The sequence below is a fragment of the Leuciscus leuciscus genome, assembly GCF_965113295.1.
Source record: "Leuciscus leuciscus genome assembly, chromosome: 9".
In the NCBI taxonomy this organism is placed as follows: domain Eukaryota; kingdom Metazoa; phylum Chordata; class Actinopteri; order Cypriniformes; family Leuciscidae; genus Leuciscus; species Leuciscus leuciscus.
Genome location: NC_138733.1, coordinates 35,544,557 through 35,570,961, shown reverse-complemented (window position 1 = coordinate 35,570,961; position 26,405 = coordinate 35,544,557). Strand labels below are relative to the sequence as shown.

General features: G+C 35.2%; 4 long non-coding RNA genes across 5 annotated transcripts; all 4 read right to left on the bottom strand.

Moving 5' to 3' along the window:
• Window positions 1–3,846: 3,846 nt before the first annotated feature.
• LOC309506797 lies at window positions 3,847–6,670 on the bottom strand. Its single transcript, XR_014208916.1, has 3 exons — window positions 6,577–6,670; window positions 5,971–6,099; window positions 3,847–4,706 (listed from the first exon to the last, which is right to left on the bottom strand). It is a non-coding gene; the product is annotated as an uncharacterized lncRNA (long non-coding RNA).
• Window positions 6,671–9,086: 2,416 nt separating this feature from the next.
• Window positions 9,087–11,133, bottom strand: LOC309505986. Its single transcript, XR_014208609.1, has 3 exons — window positions 11,040–11,133; window positions 10,435–10,563; window positions 9,087–9,169 (listed from the first exon to the last, which is right to left on the bottom strand). It is a non-coding gene; the product is annotated as an uncharacterized lncRNA (long non-coding RNA).
• A 1,794-nt stretch (window positions 11,134–12,927) lies between these two features.
• LOC309506802 lies at window positions 12,928–25,114 on the bottom strand. Of its 2 annotated transcripts, XR_014208922.1 has the most exons (4): window positions 25,021–25,113; window positions 24,414–24,542; window positions 22,567–23,149; window positions 12,928–12,972 (listed from the first exon to the last, which is right to left on the bottom strand). It is a non-coding gene; the product is annotated as an uncharacterized lncRNA (long non-coding RNA). The 2 variants fall into 2 exon arrangements; XR_014208921.1 differs by lacking the exon at window positions 12,928–12,972 and having other exon boundaries at window positions 22,045–23,149; window positions 25,021–25,114.
• LOC309505457 lies at window positions 13,561–16,516 on the bottom strand. The gene is made up of 3 exons (XR_014208444.1): window positions 16,423–16,516; window positions 15,818–15,946; window positions 13,561–13,643 (listed from the first exon to the last, which is right to left on the bottom strand). It is a non-coding gene; the product is annotated as an uncharacterized lncRNA (long non-coding RNA).
• Window positions 25,115–26,405: the final 1,291 nt, after the last annotated feature.

Here is a 26,405-nt window from a genome sequence, read left to right as displayed (position 1 = left end):
ATTTTAGCCTGCATAGTTTTAAGAAATGGTTATGGGTAACGTTAGGTTTAGGGGCAGGAGTAGGATTAATGTTAGTGGCTCAAAATATATTTTAATGCTATTAATAAAACTGGCATTTCCCTACACATCTCTGTCCATAAAGTGTTTTATTCTTTTTATATTCTGTATAAAATGAGTAATTTATATTTAGGTTTGGGAGTAGGGTTAAGGGAACTTACATTTATCTATAAAACAGTATAAGGGAAATGATACAGATATCTTTGATTCGTAAACGTTTTGTAGCTGTGAATTCGTAATAATTCTACGTTGCAGACATGTCTGTATCATACGTTTCAGCATCCATCCAAACGTACAAAAAAAGTATGTTTTCAATCTGTTGATAGGTTATAGACTTTCTACTGATATAAACTGTTTTTCACTTTAATTAGATAGTCCTAAAATATATCTACTAACACTTAGTGGATAATGTCTATTAATAGTCTACTGATCATAAACAATTTATTTGTTGACAAGCAACAGATCTAATCTTTAGTTGACTATCAACAGATTATCTACAAATGGTTAACAATTTTTTAAAAACAGTTTTAAATCAGCTAAAATAATCATTAATTTGATGCATATGAGACCCCTTGAGTAGGATATACAGTATCATATACTTCATATGCTGACATGACTGTTGACATTTAACTGACAGATTGATCTTGAGTTGTTGGTACTCAATCTACAGAAAGTTAGTTGACAATTGAAAGTTAGTCGCCAATTGGTTAATAACCTGTTGCAAAATAACATTGACAGTCAACAGGCACTTTTTCGTAAAATCTGTAGATTAACACTTGAATTGTACCTTATAGTCTATAGGCAGTCAGTTGAATGTATGTTACTTGTCTGTTGAAACAGTGTTGTTGAATGTCAACTGATGCACTGTTGACAAGCTACTGAATGGCTACTAATAACTAGTAAAGTCTCAACAAACGGACTATCAAAATTAAGTGTTTACTCCCTTGGGTAGTAATTGTTGCATAAACATATCACATCCTACAATTATTTATCTGGTTAATTATGGTTACATTTCATACATTTACTATAATCAGAACAATCCAATAATTAAACCTTTGTATCCAGAGTAATCCTTCTAATGTTTCCCTTCATTTCTGAGAACACTATATATGTTCAAACATAAATTATATAAGTCAATAAATCAATTTGTTCCTTGTTATACATAAGGTTCCCATTGTAAAGTTTATAAACCATCTCTCAAGTTAATAATGTCCATCTTTAAACCTTTTATATTTTAAATTAAATTTACAAGTTCATCTTTTAACATGCCCTACGGTCACAAGAGTTTCTGCATATACTGTATTTTAATTTCCTTAATATATTATATACACTGTTAACCCTTGCTGTAAAAAAGGCCAAATTCTGACAATTTCATACCATTTTCCATTAAAACAGTAATATACCGTAGAAATCAAAAATAGCCTACAGAAATATACTGTAAATTAACAGTGCTCAAAATCGACACTCAGAGGCTGTTTTCACAATCACACCCTATACCCTCATTCACTATACCCTACATTAGTTCACCAATATAGTCCCCTTGACAAAGTGAATGAAAAGAAGTGAGTGAATTGAGAAACTGATGAACACCTGATAAGCAGAATCACTGAAGGACAGAGAAACAAGAACAGAAAAAAGAGAAACACAAGAACTACAAATGACTTCCAGCCACCGAGTGTGAAACCAGTTTACAAACCAGTTTACGATTTCTTTCATACATGTACAAAAGTTCTTGTTGAGAATTAACAGATATTTAGTTGTTGATGTTTTATTGAATATAATAAAGTTTGTTATCACCATGATGGAGATCAGTATTTGCTTTAGTTGGGCTCTTGACCCTTGACTTTATAATATTAGTTTCTCTCTGGCTGCTTTAACTGTGTGCTTATAAAACACATTTGTTATGACAAGAAAAAGTCAAGAGGAAGATGGTTAGGTGTTTTAGGCTGTTGAGATGATGCCATAACCATCCTGGACATGTCTGATTCTCTGATCACATCCAGTATTTAAGCTTTGAATATTTATCGTACATCTGTTAATATACAACATGAATTACAGCAATATTTCTGTAACTAGTTATTCTGAAGGATATTGAAATCATATAGTGCATTAAAACATTTTGATATCTCTGTGTTTCTACAATACAGTGTAGCTGTGTTTCTTTGGTTGTGCATGATGTGTTAAAAAAATCATCATTGTAACTCATTGCTGTAGTTTCACAGTGGTGGTAATGTAACACTATTGATACAGGATTAAACTCTGAGGTTAGTGATTAAACAGGCTATATGATAATTTAATCATTCTCAAACCATGCGTGTATGCACAAGTGTGACCTAAAAATATACAGTTCAAAACAGCAAGAGAGAAACTTAAGTTAAAACGTCAAGAGTCCAGAACCCAACTAAAGCAAACACTGATCTCTATAATGGTAACTTCAAACCAAACATTTTCAATTAAACATCTCAATAACAACTTATGTAGATGTATGACAGAAATAAAGTCATACTGGTTAATAATAAGTGTAATAATGTGTAATGGCTGGAAGTCAGTTGCATTTCTTGTGTTTCTCTAGCTACATCAAGATGTTAGGTCTGGCAACTCACCATAGACACGGCTCAATCCGAGGGGCGGGATAAACGGCTGTCTTTCAAATTCCCTCTGCACGCAATAGGACAGCGCTTCAACCAACCAGAGCGTTTTCCCAACAGTGGCGCTGACGTCAGTTGATAGCCGGCAACAAACACATCTTCCTTTTTAAAAATGACTTAAGTGCCGTTCTTTGCTCTTTTCTCAAAGAAAAACTTAACTCCAAGTCCTCCAGAGTCGCGGCCAAAGCTGATTCGAAAGACTGTTCTCCAGCAGCAGCTCTTCTTTGTTTTCAAGTAGCAGGACCGTCACAACTCTGTCGTCATTGTTAAGCCCGCCCCGCCTACCAATACACGACGTGATTGGCCTGACCCAATTTAGGTTTTTCCCGCACGAAAGTCAACGGAGAGTTGCTAGACTACCCTGGCTGCAAAATACATTTTGCTGCCGCTAGGGTGCATCTAGATTTCTAGGCTAGTGTTTCTCCATTTTCTGTTCTTGTGTTTCTCTTTCCTTTAGTGATTCTGCTTGTTTACAGCAGGTGTTCATCACTAATGCTCAACAATCACTTACATATTCACTTAATTATCTCACTGCAACACTGCGTCAATGTTACTTTTACTCTTTGTAGAGTGGATTTTCCTGTGGGGTTGAAAGGGCTAACAGTGTAAGATGAAATGACACACCCACTGAATGTATTTTAACAGTAATAAACTGTAAGTTAAAAAACAGTAACACTGTTGCCAGTAGTTTACTGTAAAATGTATTTTTTTGGGTCACCGTTGTGCTGAAGAGCAGAGCCTGTGCTTCAGTCCAGCAGAAGATCTACAAACATTGATGATATGCTGTGTGTTGCTTTATTTAACAGGCTGTGTTTGAGTAGTTGCTGGTCCAGTGGAAATCTTTTTATGTACAATAGCTTTTTAGTGGCCTCAAATGAAATAAGTTCACAGTAATACTTTGGTCACTTTATTAATGCATTATACATTTTAGTTAATACATTTAAATGACAGTTGGTCAATTTAAGGCAGTCGGTTTCTGCAAGTGAAATTAGTTAACTCGAGTTTTAATTTAGTGCATTGCAGTAACATACTGTAGATTACAGTAAAGAACTGTACAATTAACAGTAAATTACTGGCAACAGTGTTGCCAGTATTTTACTGTGAAAAAACCTGGTAAGGTCTAACAGTGTATCATGTGACTCTTCAGGTCTGAAGCCCTGAAAAACATTTTACCACACTGATCACATGTGAACAATTTCTCTCCAGTGTGGATCCTCTCGTGTCTTTTCAAATGTGTAGCTGTAATAAAAGGCTTCCCACACTCAAAGCACAAATAAGCTTTTTCACCAGTATGTATTTTCTGATGAACTTTTAAATTCTGCAGATAAGAAAAACTCTTTCCACACAAAGAACATGAATGTGGTTTCTCCTGTGTATGAACTAGCATGTGACTCTTCAGGTCTGAAGCCCTGAAAAACATTTTCCCACACTGATCACATGTGAACGGTTTCTCTCCAGTGTGGATCCTCATGTGATTCTTAAAGTGAGATTTTTGTGTGAAACTCTTCCCACACTGATCACATGTGAACGGTTTCTCTCCAGTGTGCGAAACCGGAGCGAACGAAAGGGGGTGTAGGGCACGAGCAGATCAGACAGGTACTGGGGGGCCAGGCCATGCAGACATTTGAATTTTAAAATCAGTACGAAAGTGCACAGGGAGCCAGTGGAGGGATTGGAGGTTGGGTGAGATGGGTTTCTCTCCAGTGTGGATCCTCATGTGATTCTTAAAGTGAGATTTTTGTGCGAAACTCTTCCCACATTGATCACATGTGAACGGTTTCTCTCCAGTGTGGATCCTCATGTGATTCTTAAAGTGAGATTTTTGTGTGAAACTCTTCCCACACTGATCACATGTGAACAGTTTCTCTCCAGTGTGGATCCTCATGTGAATCTCGAGATTATGTTTGCGTGCGAAACTCTTTCCACACTGACGGCAGGGGAAACATTTCTTGTCTCTTCTTTTCTCCTCCTCTTCACTCTCCTCATTCTCCAGCATCACATCTGAAATGATAGTTAAAAGTCCCATGTTTCTGTAGCATATATTAGATCAACTGCACAATTATCTAAAATAATATTAACATTTTAAAACTATACAACAGTAATACAGTTCTGACAGTCTCTCAGATAAATATTACATTTATTTAAATAAAAATGTTGTAAATACTTACTAATTTAAAATGAACAATTAATTAGCCATTGTAGGGTTGGGCCGATAGACGATGCCATCGTCCATTGCAATGGCTGACAAGACATCATGATGTTGAGCCAGCATTGAGCTGATCAACAAACGGACAGGGAACTACGTCATCACGTCGAAAGGTCACGCCGGCGCCGGCAGAAGTACACTGTTTACAATGCGACTGTATGAAGACTAAGACAAACGCTCTTTCTAAGCGAAAAAGCGATCTCATTTTCTCCCTCAACTTAAAAATCGTCTGCCATTATTGTTTTACCTTTTTTTTGTTAAAATGTGTTTGTACTTCTGCCGGCGCCGGCGTGACCTTTCAACGTGATGACGTAGTTCCCTGTCCGTTTGTTGATCTGCTCAATCCGAACTATTGAAGGTAAAAAGTATATAAATTATAATTTATTTTTGAAAATGACCTATCGTTTCGCTAGATAACAACCTCTTCTTCAGCTGTGATCGCGTACAGCCCGTTTAAACACTTCAAAGATTTTTGAAACTGCATTGATTTGGACATAAAAAACGATGGTGACCAATGACGTCCATTGTTAGAAGAAAAATCCAGAAATTTTTTCTTCAAAAAACATAATTTCTCTCCCACTGAGGAAAGAAAGACATGGATATCTTGGATGGCATTGGGGTGAGTAAATTATTAGGACATTTTCATTTTGGGGTGAACTAATCCTTTAAGTCTAAATTAAGTCAGTCTTTATTTTTGTGAAACAGCCTAACTTGCATTAGACTAGTCTGAGCAAATTTTAGACTTGTCTAACACTATATAGACCGGTCTAAAATAGCTTTGTGAAGGCGGCCCCAGATGTTGACAATCAATGGTTGTTTATCAAATCTTGCTGCATTGACCACTGGATCAAAACAAGAAAATCAAAAAAAAAAATTTGAGTTTCAGGTCCTATTTTGTACCAATGCACATATAAAGTGTCCCCTATATTACTTATTGGTTTAACAGTTTTTTCACAACTCTTTAGTTTTTTTCTACTACAAACACTAAATCTGATAAACTTCTTTATAACCTTAATGTTCTTCAGCCTCATTAATGATGAATCAGGAATAAACACCAACCTCTTTGTTCTTCAGTGTGTTTCACTCTGCAGTGTTCTGGATCACTCATGTTCTCACGGTCCTTCAATAAACTCTGTCTTTGCAGATTTCAGCTCTTCCTGATGGTTTGATGCTCGTCTTCACTTGTAGCTGATGGGAATATTCCAGCATTTATTAGTGAATTGATGTGAGCATTAGTAAAAGAATGATGATTGCATTAAAAATCTGTCAAAATCAAGATTAAATTATGTTGTTATACCGATTTACAAGTATTTATGTTCACCTTTACATCTAGTAAAGTAACTTTTAAGTAAATGAATTGCAAAGTGTTTACTAATTCACAAATTCTGTCTCTTTTTATTTCTAAGAATATCATAAACATATTTCAATTCTTACATTTATCTTACCTCTCATTAATATAGGCAAAAAAAAACAACAATTAAAAATACCAAATGTAAACAATGTAAGAATAAAAATGAAAGAATAAATAGAAATAAAATTGTACAAATTTGCCAGTACCACTAAATAAAACACCAACATGACAACTTTTTTGGTTTATTGTCTTAGTTTTTGTGTTTTATGTGAAACATGGTTTATGAATGAAATAAATGTTTTTATAAAACTTACCTATATCTTGTAGATGTCACAATAGTTGATCCTGTCGTTTGCTCAAGTCTGTTGATAATAAAATAAGCTTAATGTTGCAATTTACGGATCTGAAGACATCAGCATAATGAATGAGGGGAAAACAGGATGTAAAAAAAAAAGCCTTGCATAACAATAAGTGTTTATGATTGTCAATTTGGTAATTAAACTGAATTTTAGTGACAACAAGTTACAATGTTTACATCTACAATGACTGGTAGGCTATACTGTTTTTATATTTGCTTGACACAAATTTCACGATTTCAATTCAAATCTTGTGATTTGATTCTGATGCTGATTCAATATCAATAACGTTTCTGAAGAAAAAAAAAATCTCACCTAATGCTGAGAGCCCTGTCAGCTGGTATATAAAGGTTAAAAATTTTTTTTTTATATATAGGCTATATATAATGCGGCTTTTATTATAACTAGTATAATTAATTTGGCTGCTGTTTTCTATGTCTTAGCACACCAGAAGCGTGTCTGATGCGGCGCTGCTGCTGCTAGGTGATGTACAATGAGGTACAATGATGGTACTATCTCGGGATTTTGATCACCCTTGTTCGAAATATGGGGAGAGAGTTGTGGAGGCCTACGCGTGACGCAGCACACAGACGTGACTTGAAGCGAACTTTTACATGTCCGTAATAACAGTAAACTTAAACACTTTAAACAATGTAGTTATTTTTTAAACTCTTACATGTCAAAAAACATACTTTCATTGCTTTTATGTAATTCATACCTGATGAGGGGAGATATATGTATATATTAATACAGGACACGGAGCTGCTGCTGCTTCACTTATCAGAGTCTGTATTGTTTTTTTATACAATGTAAAACAGTTCAATCACTCTTATGTCAATCAATGACAGCGCGTCATTTCAAGAGTAGTAATCACAAAATATAGAACAGAACTACATATTCATACAGTAACCTTTACTGCTGTGTCTACAGATTAAGCATTATGTACTATGAGATATTCACTGATAACATTTATGACATTTTCCATGTGAATAAATCCTAAAAATGTGTTCATGTTTGCCAGAAATATTCTTTCTGATACACTTTTTAGTACAGACACTCATTTTCACAGTTATCTGGCACTTACAACTTACTCATTGTATTATTTCACCAAAACACATGTTATTTGTGGACTTTCCTCTAATATGGCGTATTTTCTCTGAGACCGCATGGTCTCCATCACTAGCATGAAAATGTGTGACTAGCACGCGTGACGCAGCACACAGACGTGACTTGAAGCGAACTTTTACATGTCCGTAATAACAGTAAACTTAAACACTTTAAACAATGTAGTTAACATTTCTTAAACTCTTACATGTCAAAAAACATACTCTCATTGCTTTTATGTAATTCATACCTGATGAGGGGAGATATGTAGCCTATATATTAATACAGGACACGGAGCTGCTGCTGCTTCACTTATCAGAGTCTGTATTGTTTGAAATACTTTGGTCACTTTATTAATGCATTATACATTTTAGTTAATACATTTAAATGACAGTTGGTCAATTTAAGGCAGTCGGTTTCTGCAAGTGAAATTAGTTAACTCGAGTTTTAATTTAGTGCATTGCAGTAACATACTGTAGATTACAGTAAAGAACTGTACAATTAACAGTAAATTACTGGCAACAGTGTTGCCAGTATTTTACTGTGAAAAAACCTGGTAAGGTCTAAAAGTGTAGCATGTGACTCTTCAGGTCTGAAGCCCTGAAAAACATTTTCCCACACTGATCACATGTGAACGGTTTCTCTCCAGTGTGGATCCTCATGTGAATCGTAAGATTATGTTTGCGTGTGAAACTCTTCCGACACTGATCACATGTGAACGGTTTCTCCAATCCAATCCAATCCACCTTTATTTATAAAGCACCTTAAAAATAACACTGTTGACCAAAGTGCTGAACACAGTCTATAAATAAACAATAACATACAACAGAGGCGCAACAAAAAAATAATAAAACAATAAATAACAATAAAAATAAATGCAACAATAATACAAAACTGAAAGTCAACCCTCAAACTGAGTTAAAAGCCAAAGAAAATAAATGAGTTTTAAGATGAGATTTAAAAACAGGAAGAGACTCAGTCAGTCTGATGTGCAAAGGCAGCTCATTCCAGAGTCTCGGAGCTGTCACCTCTAGATTTACGTTTGGTCTTGGGGACGGACCAGCAGTACCTGGTCAGCCGACCGGAGCGAACGAAAGGGGGTGTAGGGCACGAGCAGATCAGACAGGTACTGGGGGGCCAGGCCATGCAGACATTTGAATTTTAAAATCAGTACGAAAGTGCACAGGGAGCCAGTGGAGGGATTGGAGGTTGGGTGAGATGGGTTTCTCTCCAGTGTGGATCCTCATGTGATTCTTAAAGTGAGATTTTTGTGCGAAACTCTTCCCACACTGATCACATGTGAACAGTTTCTCTCCAGTGTGGATCCTCATGTGAATTTCGAGATTATGTTTGCGTGCGAAACTCTTTCCACACTGACGGCAGGGGAAACATTTCTTGTCTCTTCTTTTCTCCTCCTCTTCACTCTCCTCATTCTCCAGCATCACATCTGAAATGATAGTTAAAAGTCCCATGTTTCTGTAGCATTTATTAGATCAACTGCACAATTATCTAAAATAATATTAACATTTTAAAACTATACAACAGTAATACAGTTCTGACAGTCTCTCAGATAAATATTACATTTATTTAAATAAAAATGTTGTAAATACTTACTAATTTAAAATGAACAATTAATTAGCCATTGTAGGGTTGGGCCGATAGACGATGCCATCGTCCATTGCAATGGCTGACAAGACATCATGATGTTGAGCCAGCATTGAGCTGATCAACAAACGGACAGGGAACTACGTCATCACGTCGAAAGGTCACGCCGGCGCCGGCAGAAGTACACTGTTTACAATGCGACTGTATGAAGACTAAGACAAACGCTCTTTCTAAGCGAAAAAGCGATCTCATTTTCTCCCTCAACTTAAAAATCGTCTGCCATCATTGTTTTACCTTTTTTTTTGTTAAAATGTGTTTGTACTTCTGCCGGCGCCGGCGTGACCTTTCAACGTGATGACGTAGTTCCCTGTCCGTTTGTTGATCTGCTCAATCCGAACTATTGAAGGTAAAAAGTATATAAATTATAATTTATTTTTGAAAATGACCTATCGTTTCGCTAGATAACAACCTCTTCTTCAGCTGTGATCGCGTACAGCCCGTTTAAACACTTCAAAGATTTTTGAAACTGCATTGATTTGGACATAAAAAACGATGGTGACCAATGACGTCCATTGTTAGAAGAAAAATCCAGAAATTTTTTCCTCAAAAAACATAATTTCTCTCCCACTGAGGAAAGAAAGACATGGATATCTTGGATGGCATTGGGGTGAGTAAATTATTAGGAAATTTTCATTTTGGGGTGAACTAATCCTTTAAGTCTAAATTAAGTCCGTCTTTATTTTTGTGAAACAGCCTAACTTGCATTAGACTAGTCTGAGCAAATTTTAGACGTGTCTAACACTATATAGACCGGTCTAAAATAGCTTTGTGAAGGCGGCCCCAGATGTTGACAATCAATGGTTGTTTATCAAATCTTGCTGCATTGACCACTGGATCAAAACAAGAAAATCCCCCAAAAAAATTGAGTTTCAGGTCCTATTTTGTACCAATGCACATATAAAGTGTCCCCTATATTACTTATTGGTTTAACAGTTTTTTTCACAACTCTTTAGTTTTTTTCTACTACAAACACTAAATCTGATAAACTTCTTTATAACCTTAATGTTCTTCAGCCTCATTAATGATGAATCAGGAATAAACACCAACCTCTTTGTTCTTCAGTGTGTTTCACTCTGCAGTGTTCTGGATCACTCATGTTCTCACGGTCCTTCAATAAACTCTGTCTTTGCAGATTTCAGCTCTTCCTGATGGTTTGATGCTCGTCTTCACTTGTAGCTGATGGGAATATTCCAGCATTTATTAGTGAATTGATGTGAGCATTAGTAAAAGAATGATGATTGCATTAAAAATCTGTCAAAATCAAGATTAAATTATGTTGTTATACCGATTTACAAGTATTTATGTTCACCTTTACATCTAGTAAAGTAACTTTTAAGTAAATGAATTGCAAAGTGTTTACTAATTCACAAATTCTGTCTCTTTTTATTTCTAAGAATTTCATAAACATATTTAAATTCTTACATTTATCTTACCTCTCATTAATATAGGCAAAAAAAACAACAATTAAAAATACCAAATGTAAACAATGTAAGAATAAAAATGAAAGAATAAATAGAAATAAAATTGTACAAATTTGCTAGTACCACTAAATAAAACACCAACATGACAACTTTTTTGGTTTATTGTCTTAGTTTTTGTGTTTTATGTGAAACATGGTTTATGAATGAAATAAATGTTTTTATAAAACTTACCTATATCTTGTAGATGTCACAATAGTTGATCCTGTCGTTTGCTCAAGTCTGTTGATAATAAAATAAGCTTAATGTTGCAATTTACGGATCTGAAGACATCAGCATAATGAATGAGGGGAAAACAGGATGTAAAAAAAAAAGCCTTGCATAACAATAAGTGTTTATGATTGTCAATTTGGTAATTAAACTGAATTTTAGTGACAACAAGTTACAATGTTTACATCTACAATGACTGGTAGGCTATACTGGTTTTATATTTGCTTGACAAATTTCACGATTTCAATTCAAATCTTGTGATTTGATTCTGATGCTGATTCAATATCAATAACGTTACATGTTCATTTTTCTGAAGAAAAAAAAAATCTCACCTAATGCTGAGAGCCCTGTCAGCTGGTATATAAAGGTTAAAAAAAATTTTTTTATATATAGGCTATATATAATGCGGCTTTTATTATAACTAGTATAATTAATTTGGCTGCTGTTTTCTATGTCTTAGCACACCAGAAGCGTGTCTGATGCGGCGCTGCTGCTGCTAGGTGATGTACAATGAGGTACAATGATGGTACTATCTCGGGATTTTGATCACCCTTGTTCGAAATATGGGGAGAGAGTTGTGGAGGCCTACGCGTGACGCAGCACACAGACGTGACTTGAAGCGAACTTTTACATGTCCGTAATAACAGTAAACTTAAACACTTTAAACAATGTAGTTATTTTTTAAACTCTTACATGTCAAAAAACATACTTTCATTGCTTTTATGTAATTCATACCTGATGAGGGGAGATATATGTATATATTAATACAGGACACGGAGCTGCTGCTGCTTCACTTATCAGAGTCTGTATTGTTTTTTTATACAATGTAAAACAGTTCAATCACTCTTATGTCAATCAATGACAGCGCGTCATTTCAAGAGTAGTAATCACAAAATATAGAACAGAACTACATATTCATACAGTAACCTTTACTGCTGTGTCTACAGATTAAGCATTATGTACTATGAGATATTCACTGATAACATTTATGACATTTTCCATGTGAATAAATCCTAAAAATGTGTTCATGTTTGCCAGAATTATTCTTTCTGATACACTTTTTAGTACAGACACTCATTTTCACAGTTATCTGGCACTTACAACTTACTCATTGTATTATTTCACCAAAACACATGTTATTTGTGGACTTTCCTCTAATATGGCGTATTTTCTCTGAGACCGCATGGTCTCCATCACTAGCATGAAAATGTGTGACTAGCACGCGTGACGCAGCACACAGACGTGACTTGAAGCGAACTTTTACATGTCCGTAATAACAGTAAACTTAAACACTTTAAACAATGTAGTTAACATTTCTTAAACTCTTACATGTCAAAAAACATACTCTCATTGCTTTTATGTAATTCATGCCTGATGAGGGGAGATATGTAGCCTATATATTAATACAGGACACGGAGCTGCTGCTGCTTCACTTATCAGAGTCTGTATTGTTTGAAATACTTTGGTCACTTTATTAATGCATTATACATTTTAGTTAATACATTTAAATGACAGTTGGTCAATTTAAGGCAGTCGGTTTCTGCAAGTGAAATTAGTTAACTCGAGTTTTAATTTAGTGCATTGCAGTAACATACTGTAGATTACAGTAAAGAACTGTACAATTAACAGTAAATTACTGGCAACAGTGTTGCCAGTATTTTACTGTGAAAAAACCTGGTAAGGTCTAAAAGTGTAGCATGTGACTCTTCAGGTCTGAAGCCCTGAAAAACATTTTCCCACACTGATCACATGTGAACGGTTTCTCTCCAGTGTGGATCCTCATGTGAATTGTAAGATTATGTTTGCGTGTGAAACTCTTCCGACACTGATCACATGTGAACGGTTTCTCCAATCCAATCCAATCCACCTTTATTTATAAAGCACCTTAAAAATAACACTGTTGACCAAAGTGCTGAACACAGTCTATAAATAAACAATAACATACAACAGAGGCGCAACAAAAAAATAATAAAACAATAAATAACAATAAAAATAAATGCAACAATAATACAAAACTGAAAGTCAACCCTCAAACTGAGTTAAAAGCCAAAGAAAATAAATGAGTTTTAAGATGAGATTTAAAAACAGGAAGAGACTCAGTCAGTCTGATGTGCAAAGGCAGCTCATTCCAGAGTCTCGGAGCTGTCACCTCTAGATTTACGTTTGGTCTTGGGGACGGACCAGCAGTACCTGGTCAGCCGACCGGAGCGAACGAAAGGGGGTGTAGGGCACGAGCAGATCAGACAGGTACTGGGGGGCCAGGCCATGCAGACATTTGAATTTTAAAATCAGTACGAAAGTGCACAGGGAGCCAGTGGAGGGATTGGAGGTTGGGTGAGATGGGTTTCTCTCCAGTGTGGATCCTCATGTGATTCTTAAAGTGAGATTTTTGTGCGAAACTCTTCCCACACTGATCACATGTGAACAGTTTCTCTCCAGTGTGGATCCTCATGTGAATTTCGAGATTATGTTTGCGTGCGAAACTCTTTCCACACTGACGGCAGGGGAAACATTTCTTGTCTCTTCTTTTCTCCTCCTCTTCACTCTCCTCATTCTCCAGCATCACATCTGAAATGATAGTTAAAAGTCCCATATTTCTGTAGCATATATTAGATCAACTGCACAATTATCTAAAATAATATTAACATTTTAAAACTATACAACAGTAATACAGTTCTGACAGTCTCTCAGATAAATATTACATTTATTTTAATAAAAATGTTGTAAATACTTACTAATTTAAAATGAACAATTAATTAGCCATTGTAGGGTTGGGCCGATAGACGATGCCATCGTCCATTGCAATGGCTGACAAGTCAAGTCAAGTCAAGTCAAGTTTATTTGTATAGCGCTTTTCACAATACAGATTGTATCAAAGCAGCTTCACAGTATTCAATTTAAATAATACAACAAAGTTTGTTTCAAGAGGAATTTATTGATTGATAAAATTAAATTAAATATCCCCAAAATATCCCCAACTGAGCAAGCCAAAGGCAACAGTGGCAAGGAACCGAAAAACTCCATCAAGTGACCTAATGGTGTCCTAAAACTCCATCAGGTGACCTAATGGAGAAAAAAAACCTCGGGAGAACCCAGGCTCAGTCGGGGGCCAGTTCTCCTCTGGCATTTATGAGCTAGAGGCCGGATTGTAGTTTGAACTGTGGGATTATATGAATGCCTGGCTGAAGAGATGCGACTTTAATCTAGTTTTAAACTGGGAGAGCGAGTCTGAGCAACGAACAGTATCAGGAAGACTATTCCAGAGTTTTGGAGCCAAATGTGAAAATGCTCTCCCTCCTTTGGTGGTTCTGAATATCCTAGGTATGACCAAAAGCCTTGAATTTAGTGATCTTAAAGAGCGCGATGGATTATAGGGCGATAGAAGATCCGTTAAATAGACTGGAGCTAAGCCGTTTAGGGCTTTATAAGTCAGTAGCAATACCTTGTAATTAATACGGAACTTTATAGGTAACCAATGCAGTGATGATAAAATCGGTGTTATATGATCATATTTTCTTGATCTCGTAAGAACTCTAGCGGCGGCATTTTGAACTAACTGTAGCTTGTTTATTGAGGATGCAGGACAACCAGCTAATAAGGCATTACAGTAATCCAGTCTCGAGGTCATGAATGCATGAACTAACTTTTCTGCATCAGAAACTGATAGCATATTACGTAGCTTAGCAATGTTTCTAATGTTTCTTAGCAATGTTTCTAAGGACAAGACATCATGATGTTGAGCCAGCATTGAGCTGATCAACAAACGGACAGGGAACTACGTCATCACGTCGAAAGGTCACGCCGGCGCCGGCAGAAGTACACTGTTTACAATGCGACTGTATGAAGACTAAGACAAACGCTCTTTCTAAGCGAAAAAGCGATCTCATTTTCTCCCTCAACTTCAAAATCGTCTGCCATCATTGTTTTACCTTTTTTTTTGTTAAAATGTGTTTGTACTTCTGCCGGCGCCGGCGTGACCTTTCAACGTGATGACGTAGTTCCCTGTCCGTTTGTTGATCTGCTCAATCCGAACTATTGAAGGTAAAAAGTATATAAATTATCATTTATTTTTGAAAATGACCTATCGTTTCGCTAGATAACAACCTCTTCTTCAGCTGTGATCGCGTACAGCCCGTTTAAACACTTCAAAGATTTTTGAAACTGCATTGATTTGGACATAAAAAACGATGGTGACCAATGACGTCCATTGTTAGAAGAAAAATCCAGAAATTTTTTCCTCAAAAAACATAATTTCTCTCCCACTGAGGAAAGAAAGACATGGATATCTTGGATGGCATTGGGGTGAGTAAATTATTAGGAAATTTTCATTTTGGGGTGAACTAATCCTTTAAGTCTAAATTAAGTCCGTCTTTATTTTTGTGAAACAGCCTAACTTGCATTAGACTAGTCTGAGCAAATTTTAGACGTGTCTAACACTATATAGACCGGTCTAAAATAGCTTTGTGAAGGCGGCCCCAGATGTTGACAATCAATGGTTGTTTATCAAATCTTGCTGCATTGACCACTGGATCAAAACAAGAAAATCCAAAAAAAAAATTGAGTTTCAGGTCCTATTTTGTACCAATGCACATATAAAGTGTCCCCTATATTACTTATTGGTTTAACAGTTTTTTTCACAACTCTTTAGTTTTTTTCTACTACAAACACTAAATCTGATAAACTTCTTTATAACCTTAATGTTCTTCAGCCTCATTAATGATGAATCAGGAATAAACACCAACCTCTTTGTTCTTCAGTGTGTTTCACTCTGCAGTGTTCTGGATCACTCATGTTCTCACGGTCCTTCAATAAACTCTGTCTTTGCAGATTTCAGCTCTTCCTGATGGTTTGATGCTCGTCTTCACTTGTAGCTGATGGGAATATTCCAGCATTTATTAGTGAATTGATGTGAGCATTAGTAAAAGAATGATGATTGCATTAAAAATCTGTCAAAATCAAGATTAAATTATGTTGTTATACCGATTTACAAGTATTTATGTTCACCTTTACATCTAGTAAAGTAACTTTTAAGTAAATGAATTGCATAGTGTTTACTAATTCACAAATTCTGTCTCTTTTTATTTCTAAGAATTTCATAAACATATTTAAATTCTTACATTTATCTTACCTCTCATTAATATAGGCAAAAAAAACAACAATTAAAAATACCAAATGTAAACAATGTAAGAATAAAAATGAAAGAATAAATAGAAATAAAATTGTACAAATTTGCTAGTACCACTAAATAAAACACCAACATGACAACTTTTTTGGTTTATTGTCTTAGTTTTTGTGTTTTATGTGAAACATGGTTTATGAATGAAATAAATGTTTTTATAAAACTTACCTATATCTTGTAGATGTCACAATAGTTGATCCTGTCGTTTGCTCAAGTCTGTTGATAATAAAATAAGCTTAATGTTGCAATTTACGGATCTGAAGACATCAGCATAATGAATGAGGGGAAAACAGGATGTAAAAAAAAAGCCTTGCATAACAATAAGTGTTTATGATTGTCAATTTGGTAATTAAACTGAATTTTAGTGACAACAAGTTACAATGTTTACATCTACAATGACTGGTAGGCTATACTGGTTTTATATTTGCTTGACAAATTTCACGATTTCAATTCAAATCTTGTGATTTGATTCTGATGCTGATTCAATATCAATAACGTTACATGTTCATTTTTCTGAAGAAAAAAAAAATCTCACCTAATGCTGAGAGCCCTGTCAGCTGGTATATAAAGGTTAAAAAAATATATTTATATATAGGCTATATATAATGCGGCTTTTATTATAACTAGTATAATTAATTTGGCTGCTGTTTTCTATGTCTTAGCACACCAGAAGCGTGTCTGATGCGGCGCTGCTGCTGCTAGGTGATGTACAATGAGGTACAATGATGGTACTATCTCGGGATTTTGATCACCCTTGTTCGAAATATGGGGAGAGAGTTGTGGAGGCCTACGCGTGACGCAGCACACAGACGTGACTTGAAGCGAACTTTTACATGTCCGTAATAACAGTAAACTTAAACACTTTAAACAATGTAGTTATTTTTTAAACTCTTACATGTCAAAAAACATACTTTCATTGCTTTTATGTAATTCATACCTGATGAGGGGAGATATATAGGACACGGAGCTGCTGCTGCTTCACTTATCAGAGTCTGTATTGTTTTTTTATACAATGTAAAACAGTTCAATCACTCTTATGCCAATCAATGACAGCGCATCATTTCAAGAGTAGTAATCACAAAATATAGAACAGAACTACATATACATACAGTAACCTTTACTGCTGTGTCTACAGATTAAGCATTATGTACTATGAGATATTCACTGATAACATTTATGACATTTTCCATGTGAATAAATCCTAAAAATGTGTTCATGTTTGCCAGAATTATTCTTTCTGATACACTTTTTAGTACACGTTTGGCACTTACAACTTACTCATTGTATTATTTCACCAAAACACATGTTATTTGTGGACTTTCCTCTAATATGGCGTATTTTCTCTGAGACCGCATGGTCTCCATCACTAGCATGAAAATGTGTGACTAGCACGCGTGACGCAGCACACAGACGTGACTTGAAGCGAACTTTTACATGTCCGTAATAACAGTAAACTTAAACACTTTAAACAATGTAGTTAACATTTCTTAAACTCTTACATGTCAAAAAACATACTCTCATTGCTTTTATGTAATTCATACCTGATGAGGGGAGATATATGTATATATTAATACAGGACACGGAGCTGCTGCTGCTTCACTTATCAGAGTCTGTATTGTTTGAGCAGCGCTACTAATAACTAGTATAGTCTCAACAAACGGACTATCAAAATTAAGTGTTTACCCCCTTGGGTAGTAATTGTTGCATAAACATATCACATCCTACAATTATTTATCTGGTTAATTATGGTTACATTTCATACATTTACTATTATCAGAACAATCCAATAATTAAACCTTTGTATCCAGAGTAATCCTTCTAATGTTTCCCTTCATTTCTGAGAACACTATAGCCTATGGGTCATTCTACAGAAACGTCCACTTTTGGTATGGCAAGATGTCTTAAAATGTATTTCTTTTTCTAACATTTAAACTTGCACCACATTATTAGACTACCCTTTGACTTTATGAATACACATAAATGACGGCTTAATGATTTTTTTATGTATTTTGTACATTTATTTAAAGACCACATGTACCATTTTTTTGTCAATGGTGTTACCTTGCTACTTTGGCAATATTAAAGGTTTTTATGAAATATTATTTATAATTTTTTTCAGCACATGTAGACAGAGTTACCTAAAAATAATAATAGGCCTAATGCAAAAAATAAGGAGATTGTTTTATTTATTTTAATCAGGTTTGTTAAAAGTGTGCTTGAATGAGGTTCGTTCATCTGCACTACCATCTATTTGCTCAATGAAAATATTTGAAAACCAGTTAAAATCAAATAATGATGCAATCCTTTAAATCTTAACTTTTGAGTGTAGCAGAATTAAATGGATGTAACATTATTACTATGTCACATGTGACATTGTATTTAATGTGACAGAAAAAAAAAGACAGTAACACCAGTGACGCAATGAATCACCAATGGAATGCATAAGACCAAAGATCATTATTCTTCAACTATAATTAAGTAGATGAGACTAAATAGTTACATTTGGCATATAATCTAAATGAATAGCTTTGAATAAAGTTTATCTATAAATGGGAGTCACTGGTGTTACCGGTGTTACCCATAAGAAAGGTGACACCAGTGACAATTTTCATGAAAAATTCATTTTACAAAATGGCTGCTGCAAGGTAACAAACCACATGTTGTCAATCATGGTATACTAACTAAATTAAGTAGTTTAATCCATTTGTATTCTAGTTTTTTACAATTACCTAACAGTAATGTAGGTCATACCAGTGACTTCAACTAAAAGCTTCATATGAAATCATGAGATAAATGAGAAGATTTCTGCTAACTGAAAAGAGACAGTGGATCTACCATGGGCTTTTCTTCATAGATATTCAGGAAATTGGAAGAAGGAAGTCAAGTGATGTCATCAGGGTGATTTTTATTTCAAAATAAGAGATTTTTGTTTAACGGTAACACCAGTGACACAACTCCAGGGGACCACTACTTTCATTATAAATTTTATAATATTTATTCTGCTTTTTTTTAAAATATATTATTTACATAATATGTTTGATAGTTATGTATACATTATTGTATTTTAAATGGTGTAAAAATCTGTTATTGACCTCAAAATAAAGCATTTTCCCTCTGTACATGACTGTGGGGACGAGCACTTCTGTGGTGCTTGGAATTCTAATTAATAAAAATCAAATATTGCCACATTGATGGCTCAAGAAGGTGTAATTGTTCAAATAACATATTGTTTTATTTCAAAATGTAAAGAAATTGTAACTCTAAAGGTTTTTTTTTAAGTGTAATATTTCTGTAAAGGCTAGGGACAGAAAAGTGGACATTTTCATAGAATGACCCATATATGTTCAAACATAAATTATATAAGTCAATAAATCAATTTGTTCCTTGTTATACATAAGGTTCCCATTGTAAAGTTTATAAACAATCTCTCAAGTTAATAATGTCCATCTTTAAACCTTTTATATTTTAAATTAAATTTACAAGTTCATCTTTTAACATGCCCTACGGTCACAAGAGTTTCTGCATAGTATATACTGTATTTTAATTTCCTTAATATATTATACACACTGTTAACCCTTGCTGTAAAAAAAGGCCAAATTCTGACAATATCATACCATTTTCCATTAAAACAGTAATATACCGTAGAAATCAAAAATAGCCTACAGAAATATACTGTAAATTAACAGTGCTCAAAATCGACACTCAGAGGCTGTTTTCACAATCACACCCTATACCCTCATTCACTATACCCTACATTAGTTCACCAATATAGTCCCCTTGACAGAGTGAATGAAAAGAAGTGAGTGAATTGAGAAACTGATGAACACCTGATAAGCAGAATCACTGAAGGACAGAGAAACAAGAACAGAAAAAAAGAGAAACACAAGAACTACAAATGACTTCCAGCCACCGAGTGTGAAACCAGTTTACAAACCAGTTTACGATTTCTTTCATACATGTACAAAAGTTCTTGTTGAGAATTAACAGATATTTAGTTGTTGATGTTTTATTGAATATAATAAAGTTTGTTATCACCATGATGGAGATCAGTATTTGCTTTAGTTGGGCTCTTGACCCTTGACTTTATAATATTAGTTTCTCTCTGGCTGCTTTAACTGTGTGCTTATAAAACACATTTGTTATGACAAGAAAAAGTCAAGAGGAAGATGATTAGGTGTTTTAGGCTGTTGAGATGATGCCATAACCATCCTGGACATATATAAGCTCCAGTATATAAGCTTTGAATTTATGGGTATTTAATATTTATCGTACATCTGTTAATATACAACATGAATTACAGCAATATTTCTGTAACTAGTTATTCTGAAGGATATTGAAATCATATAGTGCATTAAAACATTTTGATATCTCTGTGTTTCTACAATACAGTGTAGCTGTGTTTCTTTGGTTGTGCATGATGTGTTAAAAAAATCATCATTGTAACTCATTGCTGTAGTTTCACAGTGGTGGTAATGTAACACTATTGATACAGGATTAAACTCTGAATGAGGTTAGTGATTAAACAGGCTATATGATAATTTAATCATTCTCAAACCATGCGTGTATGCACAAGTGTGACCTAAAAATATACAGTTCAAAACAGCAAGAGAGAAACTTAAGTTAAAACGTCAAGAGTCCAGAACCCAACTAAAGCAAACACTGATCTCTATAATGGTAACTTCAAACCAAACATTTTCAATTAAACATCTCAATAACAACTTATGTAGATGTATGACAGAAATAAAGTCATACTGGTTAATAATAAGTGTAATAATGTGTAATGGCTGGAAGTCAGTTGCATTTCTTGTGTTTCTCTAGCTACATCAAGATGTTAGGTCTGGCAACTCACCATAGACACGGCTCAATCCGAGGGGCGGGATAAACGGCTGTCTTTCAAATTCCCTCTGCACGCAATAGGACAGCGCTTCAACCAACCAGAGCGTTTTCCCAACAGTGGCGCTGACGTCAGTTGATAGCCGGCAACAAACACATCTTCCTTTTTAAAAATGACTTAAGTGCCGTTCTTTGCTCTTTTCTCAAAGAAAAACTTAACTCCAAGTCCTCCAGAGTCGCGGCCAAAGCTGATTCGAAAGACTGTTCTCCAGCAGCAGCTCTTCTTTGTTTTCAAGTAGCAGGACCGTCACAACTCTGTCGTCATTGTTAAGCCCGCCCCGCCTACCAATACACGACGTGATTGGCCTGACCCAATTTAGGTTTTTCCCGCACGAAAGTCAACGGAGAGTTGCTAGACTACCCTGGCTGCAAAATACATTTTGCTGCCGCTAGGGTGCATCTAGATTTCTAGGCTAGTGTTTCTCCATTTTCTGTTCTTGTGTTTCTCTTTCCTTTAGTGATTCTGCTTGTTTACAGCAGGTGTTCATCACTAATGCTCAACAATCACTTACATATTCACTTAATTATCTCACTGCAACACTGCGTCAATGTTACTTTTACTCTTTGTAGAGTGGATTTTCCTGTGGGGTTGAAAGGGCTAACAGTGTAAGATGAAATGACACACCCACTGAATGTATTTTAACAGTAATAAACTGTAAGTTATAAAACAGTAACACTGTTGCCAGTAGTTTACTGTAAAATGTATTTTTTTGGGTCACCGTTGTGCTGAAGAGCAGAGCCTGTGCTTCAGTCCAGGAGAAGATCTACAAACATTGATGGTATGCTGTGTGTTGCTTTATTTAACAGGCTGTGTTTGAGTAGTTGCTGGTCCAGTGGAAATCTTTTTATGTACAATAGCTTTTTAGTGGCCTCAAATGAAATAAGTTCACAGTAATACTTTGGTCACTTTATTAATGCATTATACATTTTAGTTAATACATTTAAATGACAGTTGGTCAATTTAAGGCAGTCGGTTTCTGCAAGTGAAATTAGTTAACTCGAGTTTTAATTTAGTGCATTGCAGTAACATACTGTAGATTACAGTAAAGAACTGTACAATTAACAGTAAATTACTGGCAACAGTGTTGCCAGTATTTTACTGTGAAAAAACCTGGTAAGGTCTAACAGTGTAGCATGTGACTCTTCAGGTCTGAAGCCCTGAAAAACATTTTACCACACTGATCACATGTGAACAATTTCTCTCCAGTGTGGATCCTCTCGTGTCTTTTCAAATGTGTAGCTGTAATAAAAGGCTTCCCACACTCAAAGCACAAATAAGCTTTTTCACCAGTATGTATTTTCTGGTGAACTTTTAAATTCTGCAGATAAGAAAAACTCTTTCCACACAAAGAACATGAATGTGGTTTCTCCTGTGTATGAACTAGCATGTGACTCTTCAGGTCTGAAGCCCTGAAAAACATTTTCCCACACTGATCACATGTGAACGGTTTCTCTCCAGTGTGGATCCTCATGTGATTCTTAAAGTGAGATTTTTGTGTGAAACTCTTCCCACACTGATCACATGTGAACGGTTTCTCTCCAGTGTGCGAAACCGGAGCGAACGAAAGGGGGTGTAGGGCACGAGCAGATCAGACAGGTACTGGGGGGCCAGGCCATGCAGACATTTGAATTTTAAAATCAGTACGAAAGTGCACAGGGAGCCAGTGGAGGGATTGGAGGTTGGGTGAGATGGGTTTCTCTCCAGTGTGGATCCTCATGTGATTCTTAAAGTGAGATTTTTGTGCGAAACTCTTCCCACATTGATCACATGTGAACGGTTTCTCTCCAGTGTGGATCCTCATGTGATTCTTAAAGTGAGATTTTTGTGTGAAACTCTTCCCACACTGATCACATGTGAACAGTTTCTCTCCAGTGTGGATCCTCATGTGAATCTCGAGATTATGTTTGCGTGCGAAACTCTTTCCACACTGACGGCAGGGGAAACATTTCTTGTCTCTTCTTTTCTCCTCCTCTTCACTCTCCTCATTCTCCAGCATCACATCTGAAATGATAGTTAAAAGTCCCATGTTTCTGTAGCATATATTAGATCAACTGCACAATTATCTAAAATAATATTAACATTTTAAAACTATACAACAGTAATACAGTTCTGACAGTCTCTCAGATAAATATTACATTTATTTAAATAAAAATGTTGTAAATACTTACTAATTTAAAATGAACAATTAATTAGCCATTGTAGGGTTGGGCCGATAGACGATGCCATCGTCCATTGCAATGGCTGACAAGACATCATGATGTTGAGCCAGCATTGAGCTGATCAACAAACGGACAGGGAACTACGTCATCACGTCGAAAGGTCACGCCGGCGCCGGCAGAAGTACACTGTTTACAATGCGACTGTATGAAGACTAAGACAAACGCTCTTTCTAAGCGAAAAAGCGATCTCATTTTCTCCCTCAACTTAAAAATCGTCTGCCATTATTGTTTTACCTTTTTTTTGTTAAAATGTGTTTGTACTTCTGCCGGCGCCGGCGTGACCTTTCAACGTGATGACGTAGTTCCCTGTCCGTTTGTTGATCTGCTCAATCCGAACTATTGAAGGTAAAAAGTATATAAATTATAATTTATTTTTGAAAATGACCTATCGTTTCGCTAGATAACAACCTCTTCTTCAGCTGTGATCGCGTACAGCCCGTTTAAACACTTCAAAGATTTTTGAAACTGCATTGATTTGGACATAAAAAACGATGGTGACCAATGACGTCCATTGTTAGAAGAAAAATCCAGAAATTTTTTCTTCAAAAAACATAATTTCTCTCCCACTGAGGAAAGAAAGACATGGATATCTTGGATGGCATTGGGGTGAGTAAATTATTAGGACATTTTCATTTTGGGGTGAACTAATCCTTTAAGTCTAAATTAAGTCAGTCTTTATTTTTGTGAAACAGCCTAACTTGCATTAGACTAGTCTGAGCAAATTTTAGACTTGTCTAACACTATATAGACCGGTCTAAAATAGCTTTGTGAAGGCGGCCCCAGATGTTGACAATCAATGGTTGTTTATCAAATCTTGCTGCATTGACCACTGGATCAAAACAAGAAAATCAAAAAAAAAAATTTGAGTTTCAGGTCCTATTTTGTACCAATGCACATATAAAGTGTCCCCTATATTACTTATTGGTTTAACAGTTTTTTCACAACTCTTTAGTTTTTTTCTACTACAAACACTAAATCTGATAAACTTCTTTATAACCTTAATGTTCTTCAGCCTCATTAATGATGAATCAGGAATAAACACCAACCTCTTTGTTCTTCAGTGTGTTTCACTCTGCAGTGTTCTGGATCACTCATGTTCTCACGGTCCTTCAATAAACTCTGTCTTTGCAGATTTCAGCTCTTCCTGATGGTTTGATGCTCGTCTTCACTTGTAGCTGATGGGAATATTCCAGCATTTATTAGTGAATTGATGTGAGCATTAGTAAAAGAATGATGATTGCATTAAAAATCTGTCAAAATCAAGATTAAATTATGTTGTTATACCGATTTACAAGTATTTATGTTCACCTTTACATCTAGTAAAGTAACTTTTAAGTAAATGAATTGCAAAGTGTTTACTAATTCACAAATTCTGTCTCTTTTTATTTCTAAGAATATCATAAACATATTTCAATTCTTACATTTATCTTACCTCTCATTAATATAGGCAAAAAAAAAACAACAATTAAAAATACCAAATGTAAACAATGTAAGAATAAAAATGAAAGAATAAATAGAAATAAAATTGTACAAATTTGCCAGTACCACTAAATAAAACACCAACATGACAACTTTTTTGGTTTATTGTCTTAGTTTTTGTGTTTTATGTGAAACATGGTTTATGAATGAAATAAATGTTTTTATAAAACTTACCTATATCTTGTAGATGTCACAATAGTTGATCCTGTCGTTTGCTCAAGTCTGTTGATAATAAAATAAGCTTAATGTTGCAATTTACGGATCTGAAGACATCAGCATAATGAATGAGGGGAAAACAGGATGTAAAAAAAAAGCCTTGCATAACAATAAGTGTTTATGATTGTCAATTTGGTAATTAAACTGAATTTTAGTGACAACAAGTTACAATGTTTACATCTACAATGACTGGTAGGCTATACTGTTTTTATATTTGCTTGACACAAATTTCACGATTTCAATTCAAATCTTGTGATTTGATTCTGATGCTGATTCAATATCAATAACGTTTCTGAAGAAAAAAAAAATCTCACCTAATGCTGAGAGCCCTGTCAGCTGGTATATAAAGGTTAAAAAATTTTTTTTTATATATAGGCTATATATAATGCGGCTTTTATTATAACTAGTATAATTAATTTGGCTGCTGTTTTCTATGTCTTAGCACACCAGAAGCGTGTCTGATGCGGCGCTGCTGCTGCTAGGTGATGTACAATGAGGTACAATGATGGTACTATCTCGGGATTTTGATCACCCTTGTTCGAAATATGGGGAGAGAGTTGTGGAGGCCTACGCGTGACGCAGCACACAGACGTGACTTGAAGCGAACTTTTACATGTCCGTAATAACAGTAAACTTAAACACTTTAAACAATGTAGTTATTTTTTAAACTCTTACATGTCAAAAAACATACTTTCATTGCTTTTATGTAATTCATACCTGATGAGGGGAGATATATGTATATATTAATACAGGACACGGAGCTGCTGCTGCTTCACTTATCAGAGTCTGTATTGTTTTTTTATACAATGTAAAACAGTTCAATCACTCTTATGTCAATCAATGACAGCGCGTCATTTCAAGAGTAGTAATCACAAAATATAGAACAGAACTACATATTCATACAGTAACCTTTACTGCTGTGTCTACAGATTAAGCATTATGTACTATGAGATATTCACTGATAACATTTATGACATTTTCCATGTGAATAAATCCTAAAAATGTGTTCATGTTTGCCAGAAATATTCTTTCTGATACACTTTTTAGTACAGACACTCATTTTCACAGTTATCTGGCACTTACAACTTACTCATTGTATTATTTCACCAAAACACATGTTATTTGTGGACTTTCCTCTAATATGGCGTATTTTCTCTGAGACCGCATGGTCTCCATCACTAGCATGAAAATGTGTGACTAGCACGCGTGACGCAGCACACAGACGTGACTTGAAGCGAACTTTTACATGTCCGTAATAACAGTAAACTTAAACACTTTAAACAATGTAGTTAACATTTCTTAAACTCTTACATGTCAAAAAACATACTCTCATTGCTTTTATG